This window comes from Cnephaeus nilssonii (assembly GCF_951640355.1).
Source record: "Cnephaeus nilssonii genome assembly, chromosome: 13".
Classification (NCBI taxonomy): domain Eukaryota; kingdom Metazoa; phylum Chordata; class Mammalia; order Chiroptera; family Vespertilionidae; genus Cnephaeus; species Cnephaeus nilssonii.
The window spans coordinates 7534951-7546007 of record NC_137084.1 but is presented as its reverse complement, the minus strand read 5'-3'; the positions used below and the strand labels follow the sequence as shown (position 1 = coordinate 7546007).

General features: G+C 57.0%; 1 long non-coding RNA gene across 3 annotated transcripts; it reads left to right on the top strand.

Moving 5' to 3' along the window:
* The first annotated feature begins 1076 nt into the window (after positions 1-1076).
* LOC307108994 lies at positions 1077-5812 on the top strand. 3 transcript variants are annotated; one of them, XR_013814369.1, is made up of 3 exons: positions 1077-1247; positions 3455-3565; positions 4723-5812. It is a non-coding gene; the product is annotated as an uncharacterized lncRNA (long non-coding RNA). The 3 variants fall into 3 exon arrangements; XR_013814370.1 differs by lacking the exon at positions 1077-1247 and adding an exon at positions 1254-1657; XR_013814371.1 differs by lacking the exon at positions 1077-1247 and adding an exon at positions 1254-1657 and having other exon boundaries at positions 4147-5812.
* The last annotated feature ends 5245 nt before the right edge of the window (positions 5813-11057 follow it).

Genomic DNA, 11057 nt, shown 5'->3' with positions numbered 1-11057 from the left:
TTCGTGTGCCCCAGCCTGGGCCGCACACCCAGCCCGTGATCAGGAGACGTGGGCTCCAGGATTGCCAGCCCCCTCCAAGCCGCATTAGGAGGGAGAGAAAGTGTTCAAAACCCTCCAAAAGGAAGGGCGCGTTGCTGCCGGAAAAAGGAAGGGGAGCCTGCTCCACAGAAACCACCGCGGAGCCACGTCCCTGCAGCTGCGTTGTGTCTGCGCAGCCGGCCCTGTCCGAGCTTCACAGCTGCTAAGACTCCGCGTAGTCACGGGCACTCCCAGGCCGGGCATCACAGGCCGGCCACTCTGATGCCCACGCAGCCTGGAAAGGGAGACACATCGTTCTCCTTCACCGATGAGGAAGCCCAGTTCCGAGGGGCTGGATCTGCTTCTCCAGCTCACCGGGCCATAAGTAGCAGAACTGGGGCCAGCAGTCAGGTTCTCTGAGTTCAACGCTTCTTGTACTTACTGCTCTGCTCCTGGGCTCAGGCTGTGAGGCATCCATATCATCTTCATCACCACCATCTTCAACATCAACATCCCATCACCACCAGCACCAGCACCACCACCACCATCACCATCACTAACATCACCGTCACCAACATCACCATCATCTCCACAACCACCACCTCACCACCACATTTATTACCACCACCATCATCACCACCACCACCATTATCACCACCGTCACCATCAACAACAACCCACCATCACCACCAACATCACCGTCACCAACATCACCATCATCTCCACAACCACTACCATCATCACCACCAACATCACCATCATCTCCACAACCACCACCTCACCACCACATTCATTACCACCACCACCATTATCACCACCATCACCATCAACAACAACCCACCATCACCACCAACAGCATCACCATCACCATTACCAACAACCCACCAATAACCACCATCACCATTATCAACTTTACCACCACATTACATCCATCACCACCATCATTAAAAACAACCCACCACCAACAGCACCAACAGCACCATCACTGCCACCAGCTGCCAGGCAACCTAGCACGGAGCTCTAATTCTTAGCTGCAGACACAGCCAAGGAACGGGGAACCTAAAGGAGAAGGAGAAGCTGGCTGAGTCAGATTTTCCTAGTGGGAACTCCTCTCCTGGCAGCTCTTCTGTGGCCGGAACCCAGCGTTCCACTCACAGCTTTGCAATGCCTCTCCGAGATGGCTGAGCTGATCCCAAAGGCCTGCGATCCTGTTTTGGGGAGAAACACACGTGAGTCACTGGGGCTGACATTCTCTGAGATCTGACAGAGTTTCTACTTTGGGAACCTACTAACCGTGACTCAGCAGCGATTCACCCAGGAGCAGGCCGGGGAAGCTGGGGACAATGCCTCCTCCTGGGCCCTGCTGAGGCCACTGGCAGTGGGGGTCGGTGCTGGGCTGTGCATGCTGTCTCCTGTTGACCCCGTCATGGAGCTCAGGCTGGACCTGAGGGTCAGAGAGAGGAAATGGTGCTCCCCGGGGTTACACAGTGAGTAGCAGGAAGAGGCAGGACTTGAACCCAAAGCTCTGTGACTCCAAAGCCCACAGATGTCATTGTCCCAAGTGGTTGCCATGCTGTCCCAGGCTGGCCTTTCGACTCTGCCTCTCACTCATGGACCCGGGAGCCCTGCTCTGAATGAGGTCTCTCCTGCTTTCACCCACCTTTCTGGGACAATGGTTCGGTGGTCTAGGAGGGTGCCCCGGGTGTAGCTATCGAAGCCGGCTGTGGGAGCAGCAGCATGGCCGGAGGCCTCTCTGTGCTGCCAGGGGACAGGGTTATGTGTCAGTCAGGGTTCCACCAGGAAAGAGATGACTCAAGCTGGGAAAACTGCAGAGGATGGGGAGCACGAGGGTGGGCACTGCACCCACTCCGGGCCACTGCCCCCCTTACTTAGGCTGAAGCGATGGGGAAGGCAACATTGCCGGAACCTGGAATGAGATAGATACTCTTAGAGAGAGCTGCCCAGGGGGAAGGTGTCACCTTTAATCCAGGGACACAGCCTGCCCAAGGTGACCCCAAAGGGGAGCTGCTGTGATGGAGCCCAGGAACAGGGCCCGTGGGGCTCAGCCTCTGGGGCAGAGAGCAGGGCAGAAAGGGAGCCTGGGGGGGTCAAAGGAAAGAGGCCAGCACAGGGTGTGTGGCCCTGTGGGCCCACAGCATCTCCCACTCCCAATGGGAGCACATTGGGAAGGGGAGGTAGTGGCCAAAGGGAGCTTCCCTCTGTGAAGCAGGCGGGAGGGGCAGGACACCCACCCAATCTCAGGTCTTCTAGTGGGTCCAGGGGTCCTCAGGAGACGACAGGTGGCCCCAGTGCATCACCTGAGGATCAATGTGCCCACAGCCCTGTCTGCACATCCCCTCATCCTTGGGAGTGTTCACTATTCCTGCAAGGAGCTCTCACTGTCTCTTTCCCTGTGGGAGACCATCAGGGACCAGAACCCCCCAAATCATAGCCAGTGATGATCAGCCTGTAGCAACATCCCCTCCCTCTCCAGGGCTTGTCCAATCTGTAATCAGCAATTTCAAATGTACAAAGAAACAAGGAAATGTGACTCATAGTCAAGAATGAAAAACAACAGTCAATGGAAATCAACCCTGAAGTGGCCTGGATAATAGATCTAGCAAACGAATCTTTCAAAACAGCTCTTAGAATATTTCCCAAAAGTTAAAAGATAATATGCTTGAAGAATTAATGGAAAATATAGTCTTAATAAGGAAACAGATAAGGAATCTAGGCAGAGCAATGGAAACTGTAATAAAGAACCAAGTGGAAATTCTAAGTCTGAAAAGATAGAGACATTAACATTCACAGTTGGAGCTTTGGGTCTGAAATTCAGGAGAGAGACCAGGTCGGGAGCTAGATATTAGAAAGTCATCAGCATGGAGATGAGAGTAGATGAGCTCACGCCTCAGGCTGTGGAGAATGAGCCAAAGCCTTCACTCCCACTGGGGAGGTCAGACAAGCAAACAACCACACTGAGCTCTCTTAGGTGACTGCAAATAGCACCTTTTCAATCCCACCTCTCAGAGGACTCGGCCCAGAAACAGAGTCTCACCGCACTTTGTCCCTTTCGATACCCAGCTACTCACTACAAGCTCCTCGTGAGGCAGAGGGGTCATGGAGATCCTTCCCTGCCAAGTAGAGCTGCTTATGGGGCTTCCATCTGGGTTCCAGGCAGATGAATTCTCCTGCTCTCTCCCACCCTTGCAAAATGTGATCTGTGATCTTGCTTGATTCTGGGACCAGCAGGGCCCTGCTGGGTGCCCCATATCCCCAAGGCTCCAGAACCTCAGGAGGGGCGTAGAGGGAGTGGCTGCTGTCAGGGCCTGTGGGGACAGGAATCGGAGCAGGGCTGCTGAGATGAGAGTGAGGAACTCCCCATCCAGTGGGCAGGTAGTGATTACCAGTGTCTTTATCTGAGCTCTTCCTCGTGCAGGCACTGTGCCGAGCAGGTTACATGGATCGCCATAACGTCCTCAGGAGGTGACAAGCCCCGTTTTCCAGGCGAGGACCCAGAGACTTCGAGGAGCTCGGGACTAACACCAGGGTAAGATAGAAAGTGGTAGGACTCGGAGTCAAACCCGGGTCTCTTTCACTCCAGAGCCTGTGTGTTTAGACGGAGGTATGTGCCCCATGTTGTTTGAACCTGTTTCTTCCAGAGTCATCCTGGGCTCTGCAAATGATTCCTCAGTTTTTCAGCTGCTGATGTTAAGCACCTGGGAATCAGGATGGGTGGGTGGATGAATGGGTGAATGAATGGATGGGTGGATGGATGGTGGATGATTAAATGGATGAATGGATGGATGAGTGGGTAGATGAATGAATGGATGGGTAAATGAGTGGATAAGTGGAAGGGTAGATGGGTGGATGGATGGGTGGGTAGATAAATGGATGGATGGATGGATGGATGGATGGATGGATGGATGGATCGATGGATCGATGGATAGATGGTTGTACATAGGAAGGGTCCCCACACCTTCCTATCCCTCCAAAATGATTACTTTTGTGGCTCCATCAGTGCCACCCATTGAAGGATGGCTCTTTTGTGTGCCAGGGGAGACCAGGAGGCCTAGCGAACAGGCCCAGCTCCTCCCATCTTCTCCACGCACGTTCTTCTTCCCTTTACAGTCACTCCCCAATCAGGCCTCACACCCCGGCACCCGCTTGAGGGACTCAGCTTTCCAGGAGGCTCTGCTGACCCAAATCTTCATGATCCTCGCTCTCCCGCCCACTGGGAGATGCTGCTGGCTTCGGCCTCCCCCTCCTCAGTCTCCCAAATCCAGCCCCCCAGCCGGCCCCCAGCCCAGCGCAGAGCCAGCCCCCATCACCGCAGCTGTCCACACTGACAAAGCCGGGCTGTTCGATAAGGCCGTGCCAGCTGGAACGAGACACTTCCCGTCCGACGGGAGCTTCTGCACGGAGCCTGGGGGCAGCTGTCGGCTGGAGGAGCGCGGAGCCGGATCTGGGGCCTGCTCGGGGCCTACACCCTCTCCGCGCACCCCCCCCGCCCCCCACCAGCAGAGGCTCCAAGGGGGGCCTGACATGGGGGTTCTGGAGGAGGGGCTTTTGCTCTCTGGACCCTCTGAACCTGATGCTTAAAAACCCACCCCTTTTAGGAGGTACAGGGTTCTGTTGCTAGGACACGGCTGGGGCTGGCAGAACGTTGGCCCCTCCCTGGGTGACACAGGTTTCCTTGGTCATCAGGTGCCAGTGACCAGAGCAGAGACTAAAGGAAGAGGTGAAGGTCCGTCTATGTAACCAGCAGCAGAGCATGGTCACAACCAGGATGGACGTTGGTGTTGGCCACCAGGGAGGCAGAGCAGTGTGCTCTGGCCCAGTCCGGCCCTGGGTCCAGCAAGAAGCACTGCGTCCCTGGAACAGCTCTACCGAGATCTCCACGGCAGCTGGACAGCCACTCCCGGGCCCTTTAGCTGGTCACTGGCCACTAGACGCTCATCCCACAATGATTTCTTGAGCACCTACTACATGCCAGGCATGGGGACACCAACAGGCCCAAACCCCTGCCCTCGTGGCAACTAGTTCTCAGAGCACAGCCTTCTCTGAGTGGGACCAGCCCTGCCCACTCACCCAAATCCCAGGCCCAGATCCCAGCCCCAGCCCAGATCCCAGACCCTGGACCAGACCCCAGGCCCAGACCCCAGACCCAGCCTAGACTCCAAGCCCAGACTCCAGGCTCAGCCCCCAGCCCCCAGCCCTCAGGCTCAAACCCCAGACCCAGACCCAGCACAGATCCCAGACCCAGGTCCAGACCCCAGGCCCCAGACCCACAGAAACAGACCCCAGATCCTGATCTAGGCCCAGACTCCAGGCCCCAGAACCAGATCCCAGACCCAGTCCCAGATCCAGACCCCGGGCCCAGATCCAGGCCCAGACCCCGGACCCTGGCCCAGGCCCAGACCCAGGCCCAGCAGAGCCAGCCGCCTTTTCTGGCTTGATTCCTTTATAAGTCTCTAATTACATCCTGGGAGAAACAATTAGAATGAAACTGAGGGGTTTTTCTCTCTCTCCCGCAGGCCAGGCCTGTTTAATAACTTAATTGAATACACAGAATTATAATTACAATGTTAATATTTCCTCTCTGTAAAGCCGGCACATTCTGCTGGAAGAAGCCTCTCTTGGGAATGGCAGCTTCCCACAGCCCCCAGCGCCTCCCGGTCCGAGGCCCGCCGTCCACGGCCTCCCCGCGGGTGCCCCCCTGGCTCTCCTGGTCCTGGGGCCCAGCAGAGCTGGCAGGAGCCCCAGCCCGGGGCGGGGGGGGAAGGGGGGCGGGGGGGGGGGGGGAGGGAAGCGTGTCCTCCCATCCTGAGTGTTTACAGTCGAGCTCAAACCACACGGTGGAAATTACGATGAAGCTCCTAATTGCACATTTCCTTCCTCCAACCATTTTCTTTTGACGGTCGACTTTGAAAACGTTCACCACTTATTTTTCCCCGGGGCAGGAGGGGGGAAGAAAGGAGGCAGTGGGAGGGGGACCAGCTCCCCGGGAGGGGCCCCTACTTCTCTGGCGTCTCCAGCGGAGACTCTGGGGTCGCAGGCCAGGGAATCTTACCGCCCGCCTCCCACCCCCAACTAGGTGTCTCCTTGAGTCTCATTTCTTGTTCGTAAAATGCAATTAAGACTATTCAGCTTGCAAAATAATGGTTTGAGATAGGCTGGCACGTAGTAGGTGCACAGTCTTGGGTTCCAGCCCTGAACGTCCATGTACTTGGGAAAGTCAGCTGATTCCCCGGACCCCCTGGATCTCTCGCTGTGAAATAGGCGCCAACACAGGGTCGCTGCAGGGTGTGAGGCAGGTAATGGGCAAGCACTCTTGCCCCGAGGCTGGGGCTCCGAGGGGGCCTCAGTCCCAGGGGTGATGAAGGGAGGAGGCTGCCATGCGCCCCGCCTTGGCCATGCGGGAGACCGTGCAGTGCCTCTCAGCGAGGTCCCTGTGGAGAGGCCACCAGGGGCGGTGCTGGGAATAGGAGCCCCCACTTCCTGTGGAACAGGGAGCCGAGTCTCAGTTTACCCATCTGTGAGCTGGGACCCCACCTCCCTCCAGCTCCGACCATTCCATTCCCTCCTGTGTAACCCCCTGCAAATTCTGCCCTCGGCCCTGGCTGCTCCCCCGACACTCTGATACCAAATGGCTGGTACCAGCTGAGTTCTCAGTTCGTGCCAGCTGCTTCCATAAATTATATATCTTAGGTCAGCTCACACGTATTAGCTCATTTAATACCTAAAACAGCCCCGTGAGGGAGTTGTATTTCCATTACTCCCATTTTACAGATGAAGAAACCAAGGCTCAAAGTTGCCCAAGGACACAAAGCTAGAAAGGGGCAGCCTGAGGCCAGAGCCTCTGCTCTTAACCATTGTCCCTCACGGCCTCCCTTCCGACGAAGCAGAGAGAGGCCAGGAGCTGCTGAAGTTCCCGCGGCAGGCTGCTGGCTGCACACATGCACAGGAGCCCTAGCTCCCAGGCCTCTGTTCTTGCCTCTATATCCCCCTTGCTTCTATATTCACCATCCATCCATATCCTCTGGGCATAACATGCGCAGGTCCTTCCTGGGAGAGGGACACAAAAGAAACGTCTCCTACAATGAGGTACCTCGTAGCTTCCTGTGAAACGTTAATAAAATCGCAACAAAAGACATCAGGGCCCACGCCAACTCACCGAGTCACTCGGGAATTGTCAGGGCTGTAATTTCTATCAAACCATCGGGCACGGAACCCCCTTCTGTCATCTCGGGAGTCTGCACAGAGCTCAGGCCCTCAGCGGGGCCAGGGGTGCTGAGCCCACCTCCGTGCAACATGGTCAGGAGTAAAAATGTCCCACGGCTCCCGCGGACGTTTAAAGAGGATCATGAATGCAAAACACGAAAAAATTAGTGGAGCTTTAAGCACAAAACACACGTGGCCTTGTTGAGATAGGGGGTTTCCCGGCGGGCGGGGGGTTTGCAAAGTGGTTACACCAGGATGGCGTCCGGCTGCGGCCTCGCCTTCCTTGAGCGCGATCTGCAGAGAGTGGGCGAGGGGTTCCTCCAGGGCAGACCACATGCCCCTGAGAAATGTGTGGGGAATGAATGAATAAGCGAATGAATGAGTGGCGTGCAGGAGGCAGGTGCCCTTGGCAGGTGGGCCGTTTTCCTCTCCGGCTCAGTGAGCTCGTGTGCTGGGAGAGGACCTGTGTTCCCAGCTGCCCAAGTCTCCAGGCGGCAGCTCTGGGGCCTCACAGCAGCAGGGACCTGCACCACCCACCCAGGGGGCAGCTGGGCCAGCGAGGGTCAGAGAGCTTCTGGGCAGAACAGGTCTCAGAAGGCACCCCTCCCTTTCTGGGAAGTCCCACCGTCTAGCCCTCTCTTCCTGCAGGGCTCCAGGAGCCAAGGCCATGGCCATCCAGCTGGGGCAGGCAGTGTCCGACCCCCGGTCCACTTCCCCCCCCACCCCAACACACACACACACATGCATTTGGCAACTGCTCAAAAATATTCCAGGGAGGTGGCCTTAAGAATGAGACACTGCAGGAATGAAGGAATGTGTGGTAGGAAGTGACAGTGGTGACTCAGGGTGACTCAGCCTGGAGCCTGCCAGGGGCCCGTTCAGCAGCCATCTGTGGCCACAGCAGCCCTTGCCCGCTCACCTCAGGCAGGGGCCAGTTCCCCTCTCCCCAGGACCCGTCTCTCAGCCTGGCTTTGTGCCCAGACACTTGGAGAATGGAGGGGAAGAAGGTACATGGCAGGTGCCTAGACTGAGCCCAGGAATGAAGTTGGGAGGACCTGGGTTGCTACCCCTTCCCCTGGAGGACCCGGGAGCCTCCTCCTGCTTTCCTTAGACGCCCATCTCATCCGGCACCCCTTGGTCTTACAGACAAGGAAACTGAGGGGTCCTGAAGTGGAGATGACCAGCCAAAGTCAAGGGGCTGAGAAAGCTGAACGAACAACAGGCTGCAAGTCTCCCAGGCCCAGCTTAGATCCCGGGTTTCCCCAGGCTGCAGCCCAGTTGGTGGCAGGCATGGGCATCATGCCAGGCAAGCCAAGGTTCTGCTCGGGACCTGCTAGCCCCACCAAGGCCTCTGCCAGGGTCAGTTCATATTGCCCACAGTCCCTCCTTGAGAGGGACTCAGATGTGTATTGCACTGTCTACCAACCCACCAATCCATCTGTTCACCTGTTACCCATCCATCCAATGTGAACTCTTCCTTGCAGCCTGGCCATGACCTCAGCATCTGAAACACACACACACATTCACCCTGTGTTCATCCATGCCCCATTCTCCAGATCTACCCATCTGTCCATTCACCCATTAATCCATGCACCCATTTGTTCACCCACCCATCCATCATCTGTCCATCCATCCCATCACCCATCCTTCCATCATCTATCCATGCATTCATCATCCATCCATCCATCCATCCATCCATTCATCCACATGGCCATCAATTAATTCATCCATCCACACATTTACCCACCCACTTATCTATCCTCCCTTACACCATACATTTATCAATCCATTTGTCTTTCCACATACCAATCTGACCATCCATTCACCCATCAATTACTTATTCACTGACCCAAGCTCAGTGAGCCTTGACAAGGTAGCAGGCCCTGTGACTTTCCCTTTACCCCCAGCCTTCCATGCCTACTCCTTCCTCTAGAGCTATCAAATCTTGTCCATCTCCAAGCCCCCATGACTCAGGTCATGGCCAGTGACTTCCAGGAGCTCACAGTCACAAGGGACAGACAGACAGATCTGGACCCAAAAAACCCTAGACCGGACAAAACGGTCCCTTCTCCTTCCCTCCCACCTTGTCAACTGTGGAGCCCTTGGCCTTGTTCCTGCCGCTGCTGACCTTCATCCCTCACCTGGTTGGGGAGGGAGAGGCCCCCAGCTCCTCACTGTACAGCTAATTGGCCAGGAGAAGGCCTGGGCCCCAGACTCCGGGGCAGCAGTGATTATGAGCAATGCCTGTCGCTTCCTGCCTGGCCCCAGCCCGCCCCTCCCTGTGCTTCTAGGTGCAGTCTGTGGTCCCTGGCTGCAGGGCCTAATTAATTCTGGACGGGCCCAGCACTTTGAGATTGCTGGATAAGAGGGAATTCCAGATGGGCAGCTCAGCCCCATAAAACCATAATTGGCTGTGTTTTTATAATCATAATAATACCTTACAGCTTTTGCATTTCAAAGCACTTCATTTCCATGAGTGAGTTTAGTGCCGCAGCAGCCATGGCTGGAGGGTCAGGAGGGGCCGTGATGAGACCACTGGAGGGCACAACACTGTGTGACCCTGGACAAGGCTGTGCAGGGGAGGCAATGCCCACCTGGCCGGACGCATGAGGTCGAAATGAAACCCGCCATTGGAGAACCCAACGCAGTGCCCTGGGGCGCGTGATACAGGAGCCTGTGGTCAGCCGGGCGAGGGGGGCAGAGCCCATGGACTGTCCACCTGCCATTGAGAAATCACATCCCCTCAAGTGGCCCAGAAGGTGTCACAGACTGAGGTTCCAAGGCGACATCCAGCACCTTCCTCCTCTATCCATGCCCTGCAGGTGGCTTCTGAGGGTCAACCACCTTCTCTTTCTCTGCTGAATTGTCATGCTGTGTTAGTGACTATGGGACAGAAACGAGGTGATGGGAATAGTCTCCACAAATGAGAGATGGGATCCAGCAATGCAATCGCGGCCACGCCCAGACAAGGACCCTCCACCATCAGCTGCAAAGGAGCGGTGGTGGCTCAGGGTCCCCTCTGATGTCCGTTCCTCTGGGTTCCAGAGCCACCAGGGCCTGCAGACAAGGGAGCGGCTGAGGCACCTTCAGGAAGAGTCCCAGGGACACCGTGCCACCCTGAGCGGGAGCCAGGCCCCAGGCAGGGGCAGGGCCTAGCGGTGGCCTCTCCCCCATCAGTCCTTCTCTTTGGTTCAAGCTCGGGGCTGAGGCCCTGCCTTAGTGCCTCCCAAACTGACCAAGGTTCAGGGTCTTAGATTCCCCTCTGCTGTCTTTGGCCCCCCTTGCCCACCAGGCCTGGGGGGTGTCCCTACTACTGCAGCAGCTCCTCAGCTTTGGGAGGGCCTTGGCAGAAGGGGTAGGCATGCCTCCCCTGCCAGGCCCCTGCCCGGCGGCCCCTCCTCACCTGCCCAAAGCCAGGCTTGGCTTCCCAGCTCAGCTGGGCCCCTGTCCCCTCCCAGCCTCCTGCTGTCCTGGGCCCCGCCCCAGTGCCCCTCTTGGCGGCCCCGGTGGCCCTGCAGCTCACCAGTTGTCTCTTGCTTCCAAGCCTTTGAGCTGATGGTCCTCTTCCTGGAGCCCCACCCCATGGAAACAGCACCCCAGGAGGAGACACTGCTGGGTTTAGGAGCCTGTGCCCTAAGGGCCATCATTTTCTCTTTATTCCTTTATCTTCCTCCATCCTTGGATCCATCCCAGCCTGGGAGGTGGAAACCACAGAGGGGAGCGGGCCCACTGGGCAGGGGGCTGGCTGCCCCACTGGGCCCTGGCCTCCCAGTTGCCTGGGACAAAGACCAATCAGTCCGCAGGGGAGAACCAGGTCT